General features: G+C 40.5%; 1 protein-coding gene across 2 annotated transcripts in view; it reads right to left on the reverse strand.

Moving 5' to 3' along the window:
* The window catches only part of nexmifb (neurite extension and migration factor b), a 72,007-nt gene extending 67,303 nt beyond the window's left edge, over positions 1-4,704 (reverse strand). For both annotated transcript variants that reach the window (XR_004764293.1, XM_035408138.1), the window contains exon 1: positions 4,204-4,704. The gene's annotated coding sequence lies outside the window, so the exon portion shown is untranslated. The remainder of the gene's footprint in view (positions 1-4,203) is intronic.
* Between the last annotated feature and the right edge of the window lie 2,479 nt (positions 4,705-7,183).

Genomic DNA, 7,183 nt, shown 5'->3' on the forward strand with positions numbered 1-7,183 from the left:
CATAAACAGATTGGGAATGCTTTGAACCTTCCAAGAAGCACCATTTAGTCCATTTTAACTACATATAAAAAAATATGGCACAAGCCAGAGGGACCCAAGATCAGGCCATTCTATTAAACTGAGCAACCACATAAGAAGGACAACTGTCTGAGGAGTAACATAGAGGCCAGTTAGTATAACAGAGCTCAATGGATGAAATGGGAAAAACAACCGCGATCAACGGTCTCTTCAGCACTTCACAGATTTGGTCTCTTTGGGAGAGTGGCTAGATAGAAGCCACTTCTGAGAAAGACCAACATAACATGCCTGGAGTTTGCCAGAAGACACTGGACAAACCCAAAATTGAGCTGGCCTGAAAGCAAAGCATTTGGTTTGGAGCAAACCGGGCAACACTGTCTCTGCTGTTAAGCGTGGTGGCAGCGTCATGCTATGGGGTTGCTTTTCAGCAAGAGGGACTGTTTGTTGAAATCTGCATTGAGGGTGAAAGTTTATGTTACAACAAGACAAAGATCCAAAGCACATGCCAAAGACTACAAAGGGATCACTTCAAATCAAGATGGTCAGTATTCTAGAATGGCCCAGCCAAAGCTTAGACTTCTGTGGTATAACCTGAAAATTGCTGTCCACTGATGATCTCTGTCTAACTCTCTGTCAGAGTTGGAGCAAATTTATAGGAATTGACAAAAATTATTTAATCCAAATGTGCAAGGCTTTTTCATACCACAGAAGACTCAGAGCAGTAATTGCTATTTAAATCATATTTACAAAGTACTGGCTCGGGGAGGGGGGATAGGATTAATACTTCTTTAAATGAGAAATGTCTTTAATTTTTATTTTTTATTTTTGTCGAATGAAAAGTATTTTTGCATCAATAGGTGTAGCTGAACGAAAAATGTTCCAATGCATTAAAAGTGTATGCTGCAACAGTACAAAACGCGATAGTTCAAAGCAGGTGAATGATTCTGAAGGCACTGAATTTCTTTCATGAATGTGGAAACTTGGCTGCAGTTTGCATATGAGCAATAATGTAAATGAGGGTGTAATCTGCTCTGGCCAATATGAACAGACAAATATTGGTCCCTGAATTTCCCTTTCCTAACCCTAGTAGTTCTATGTGGCTTAAGCCTACCATTGCTACATCATTGCAAAGGTAAAGCGCAGCCCGCCCATCCACCCCCTACCCCCCCACCCCAAAGAAAAGGCCTTAAATCTTCAGGTTGCTAGAAATGTTTGCACAGTTCAGTTCAGCTCCGGATGTTGCTCAAAATGGCCGGCACTCTGCCTTCAGCGGACTTGGGTACTTAATGTGTCAGTGACCTACAGCAGTCCAAGAGCACTCACCCTCACAGAAATAAAAGCAACTGGCTTGGGTCTTGACAATGGCCATCAGCAGGACCTCATTTCCTTGGTCTAAGCTTTGTTGGAGATGAAGTGTCAAAGTGGGAAAAACCAAAAACAGCACTGGTTTCTGGATAATCGTGATGCAAACACAGGTGAAGCAGCTCTATGGGCTGAATTTACAATGGAATAATATAGATAGATGGGCCTTTTGCGATAACCCTGGGTTTCATTAAATGTATTATTTCATTAAGCACATCGCAAAAGTACTGCTGTTAATATTTGGAAAAACACGGAAGATGAAAAAGTTCAAAGTGTACAGAATCATATTTTATGACACTTATGGAACACCGTATTTCAATCTGTATTTACACACACACACACACTCACATTCAAAGAATTTAAAGATCACTAGGAAAAACAGGCAAACAGAGGACTAGTCTAAATATAAAGAAAGTCCTTTAGTTTTTAACAAAGGTAAACTGGCAATTTGTCTCAAATATGAAGTTGCTTTCCCAGGTATACGCACCTCTAAATATGAATTTGGTGCCCTGAGAAGATACTGTTGCTACTGTTGCTTATTGTTCTCATTTCATTCGGGATTGTCGCGTCATTGTCAAAACAAATAGACCATAAACAATATCTTAGGTATTCACACATGCAAACGTTAATACACCTTTTACCACTCATGCCCTTCTTCAAATTGAAACCCACCAACTTCCACGTTACTACTTTCCAGTTCATACAATGTCCCCCACGATTTTTACCATTTTAACATGCTGTTATCGTTACTTAATTTTATTTGCAGGCAGTTTGTTTAATGTGTGCATGTGTATAATTATTTAAGAGAAAAAAAAACGCATTACACTTGCTACACATCTCTACTGTTTCGGTAATCAGTTCCTGCACTAAAGCCGGGCACCCACCGCACGCGTATCGGCCGCGAGCGCACTACGCGCGTATTACGCGCGTAACTGAAGCGTAGTTGAAGTACTGTTATTACAACGGCAGCGGGCGACGTTGTCTCCACCAGATGCGAACGCGTCGCGTACCGGCTGCGAAGCTCGCGCGACACAAGCGAACTGAAGCGTAGTTTTTCGCTTCTGTTCTATTTTTTCGGCTTGTCGCGCGTCACGTTGGCCTGTTTATACACAGAAATATGCTCTAAAATGCTAGGTATACATGCTCTGATTTATATTTCATTCTTATATTACTGGGGGTGTGTCCCTAGTTACCTCCCAGATATTTTTTAAGCAGCTAAAAAAATACAAGCCTTTTCGTTTTGTAAAAATAAATAAATAACTGGAACCTGGGGGAAAGGCAAACTTAAAGTTTCGCTGTCTTATTTTCCGGAGGGGGTGGGGTAAATTTGAAAATACACCACAGAAAGACGTAGGCTATTGAGTGACGTAAAAGGGAATGCACCGAGCAGCGGTTTGTTAGCTCGAGTATTGGAAGATAGTTTTTAACCAACCATTGCTCAGCCTATTTGACTTCTCCGATGTCTTCGTTCGCCGTGCTTTCAAAAAGGGCTTGTTAATAAAAATCAGATAATCCACAGAGCTTTAAAAAAATCAGATTATTTAGTGGTCTTGCCGATGAAAATGCACCTATTTTATAAATGAAGTTGTAAGCAAGCCTTTATTGCACTTGTACTTCAAAGCTTCCGGTGTTCATGGCGTTGTGGTGTTCATATCCCTTCAAGATTAAAACTGTTACTGACTTTTTCATGATTAGCTGATTTTACTAAATCTGATCCTATAAATGTTTTGACGTGAATGGCAAGACAACACGGGAATTCCCAATGGTTGATTACGGATTATTTCTCACGTAGGCTATTTACGAGTTAACGAAATATTACCAAATTAACAAACTGAAAAAGGTCTCTCACCAAAGTATTCACTTAACCCATAATCAACAGTCGTGAACAAACGTGAAATACACGATGTAAAAGCCCACTGCAGACTGCGAGAGCTACTAGGAATATATAGCTTTTACGCAAGCCTTTGCGCGACACAAACGGAACCAGTGGAGACACCCTACGCGTCGCGCCGTGCTGCTTCGCCCTGCTGTTTACGCGACGCATACGCGACGCGTGCGGTGGGTGCCCGGCTTAACTGTCCACGCGGCGTTAGCCTATTTGATATCCAGCGAATAAGGCAGGCAGTGCCTCGTCTACATTTAAATCCAGTATTACTGAGACGCAGAGCACCACAGCAACAATGATTAACCTCGGGACACCCTCAAACGACCCGCAGTGTTCACCCCGTTGTGCAAAAAGCACGTACTTTATACTGTATCTGTGGTGTTCAGCACCAACCAAAGGACACTGCAAATTTCCCCGTTCCTGAAACAAGCGGTTTATTGGAAGACCTATCTAGATAAAGGTCGACGGGCATGAGGCATGTAATATAGCTCTACGTGCAGTGCTGCATCTGTGCCGAACGCGGGGAAAAACAGTCTATTTGTGTATCCGAAATTCTATCCAGGCGTGCAAACCGGAACACCGTAGTCCTTTCAAAAGTCATGCAAGTTTGCAAGTGCAACACTATTCAAATGTCGCTGTACCACTAGAAGCGTTGTCTAAATTGTAGCATGATCCAGGACTTAGATAGAGGATCGTAAAATAATTGCGGTGGTGCACCGCGCAAAAAGTATCGCAATGACGATAATGGCAGAGCAATCCCACAAAAATGGCAGAATGAATATCCAATGTCTAACTACGCTGTGTTTGTGTAATCTACGCTACAAATACAAATAAAGGCCCGTTTCACATATTTAGTGGCAATGGATACAGCTACAGTAGCGTGCATCTCCACGTTCAAAGCATACCATCTCTCTATGCCACCGCAGTATCCAACTTACCTCTCGATGCACCCACACTGCGCTTTCTCCTCGTCGCCAGGATCCCTTTGCCCCCTCCTCTTTCTACAGAATTACAAATGTGTCTTTTTTCTTCAATAAAGGCACTTCTCCATATTTTCCCCGGACCCGGACTTCCAGTACTAGCAGGTGGACGCGCCTCTCGGTGATGGAGCCAGCGCGCTTCGCTCCCCCCTACCACTCCATTTTAAATTACAGCAGTCTTCGTATTCCAGGAAACAAATTAGGACGTTAACCATTCCATTTTCCATAAGATCGCCAGATTTCAGAGAACAGTCATGTCGTTTGTGATCACATCCCTAATTTATGGCGCCCCTTCGGTTGTTTTACACCATCTACAAGGTGCTCGATGCTGCCATTGTTACGCGTTTCTTTTTTTTTCTTTTTTTTTTTTTGCAGCTGGACCCCCCCACCCCCCTCTTCCCTGACGAGCGCAGGCTCGTACGCTCGTTCGCTTGCCTAGTACTCCCCCTCTTCCTTTTTTCCTCCGACCTGTCATAAAGAGCGCGCCCACCAAGTCCACGCAAGGCCGCGCACCACATCGCGGACGCGCTAAGCAAAACAGGTGCTTTTCTCCGAGAGCGAGCGAACATGATGCAGTGGTATCATACTATAAAGCATTCGGAAAAGTGTGAGAGTATTTTAGACTTTATCTCCGGGAAATCATTTGATGCCGACATCGTCTTCGTCATCATACCGGATGCCTGGACAGTTTTATTTGATAAATTAATGTTTTTTTTTTCATCCATAATGGGTTTATATGGACTACATGGTTTGTTCTTTTTTAATTTTGACCTCTTCAAATTTTACTGAAATATGTTTTCTGGAGAATTATCCACAAATTAGCATTCCCAACCTTTGAGGAGATTTGTCAAACTATCATTGTACCACTAGGTCCGCCAGAATATCTACAAAATGTACAAAGTCAAATAAATTTGGACAAATCTGTATGTTTATCAAAAGCAATAAACAACGGGAATTAATTTAGAACTAAAATTAAAATGTTAAATACACTCAACCACATCTTCACTGCTACGGTCAACACCTGACAAAAGGTCAATTAACAGTGCTCAAAATGCACAGGGTCTGCCAAAATGTATCATACCCTAGATAAAGATGAACAAACATACATAAAATAAATTATACGAGTACTGAGGTAACCATGTTTCACTGTTGCACGTGCTTTACTATCATTGTGGAACATATTCTGCATAGCACTGATTGCGTGACATCACCCAGAATTTTTTTTTTTTTTCAAAAAATAAAATAGGTATTTCCACTAGTTCCTAAATTGTGACATCTTCGTGAGGACAAAAATATTACTTTTTAAGCAAATATTTTGGCAAAATCTGGTATGATACATGAAATTGTGATATTGTTTAAACCTGGGCACAGTTCCAGGTATTTTAACATTATAAAGTATGCATTTTAAAATTTTATGTAGAAATATATATATTTTTAAATTAAAAAGTAATTTATTGCTACGCACTTTTAAATGGGTGCCTGAATATACATTTAAAAGGGATGGACAAAATAATAGAATCAACATTAAAAAGGACTTTGAAGTAACTAAATCACAATCGCAAAAGCAGGTGAGCCACATGGAATTGAATGGCAATTAGCAGTATGTGTCAGCTATTAAAGGGGTCTAGCAATTCTCACTTTGATATGCGACTTTCCAAAACATGAGGCATCTAACTGAGTTACAAACAGTCTGTGCCTGAATTGCAGATTTTTTGGTCACAAAAACTGCTAAATTATTTAATGTAGCATGCTAAAACAGTGTCATGGCAGCATATACCAAACACGAACAAACTGCATTGGCACAGAGGAACAATGGTCACAAGTTGAACTTTTCTGTGCAACAGAAATTCCTCTGGTTGGTCAGGGTTTGGGCAGTCTGCATGTACCAGCTGCATATCAAATGTGTTGTTCCAAGACAATGACTCCACAGCTCAGCTGAAAAAGTAGCAGCAGTTGCTTCAGAGAATGTGTGATTTCCTGAATTCTCTCGAACTGGAGAGCATTGCTGTGATGAGGCTGGCCTACACATATGATCAGACATACCAAATTGAGACAAAAAATAAAATATAAAAATCTGGCCAAAAAACTGTTTTAGTATTTTTTTTAAGAACACTATACTATTGACACACATCTAGCTATCGATTTAATAGACCCTGGTTTCGTTATTGAACTCCAGATTACTGCTCACTTTTCAAAATGTCACCTACCTAGAGGTAGGCTACCTACAACAGCAAAATATTCACACCTGAATCCAGCACTAGAATGAACTACTCTATCAGCTAAGTGAAGCTGAATGCTCCCACCTTAGTGACTTCCATGACTGTATGGCATTTTAAGAATTAATGATTTTTTATTAATGTATGATCATTTCCAATTGTGAAATTCCCATTGCACCAGATTACAAACATACAACAGAAAGGAGAACTACTTTTTGAAGCATATTATTTTGAAAAATATTGGTGGTGATGTGTCTATGTGGCGATGAGCTTGGCAGGAAATACTAGTCAGTAATGGCTTTTGGTAATGGGCTGAACATTGACCTGATGACTGCACACTTGCAGGTTAGGAGAATAGATTTGACGTAATTTGCAGTAAAAGAAAAAAAATAACCTTCCTTTTCTGGCCCAGAACGTCAGTGCTCAGGTTAATGTTCTCTCATAAAGCAGGGCTTGGTCCTAAAACAGCTTGAAATAGATGAAAACTTAAAAGCTAAAGCAATTGACCCACCCTACTTTACAGCCCTTTAGAGTATGTTCCCAAATGCTAGCTAGATCTGCAGGGAGATCTAAACAAAGGAAAAGGCAATTCAACTGAAATAATATGTACTTTGATTTATGTATAAAAGATAACCAATAATTTCACAAGCAACATTTTACACTTGGTTAAAAGTCGTGCCACCAATATTAAATGATCACCATAGTAACACAAATTGCAACCA

The sequence above is a fragment of the Anguilla anguilla genome, chromosome 3 (assembly GCF_013347855.1).
Source record: "Anguilla anguilla isolate fAngAng1 chromosome 3, fAngAng1.pri, whole genome shotgun sequence".
NCBI classification, from domain to species: Eukaryota; Metazoa; Chordata; class Actinopteri; order Anguilliformes; family Anguillidae; genus Anguilla; species Anguilla anguilla.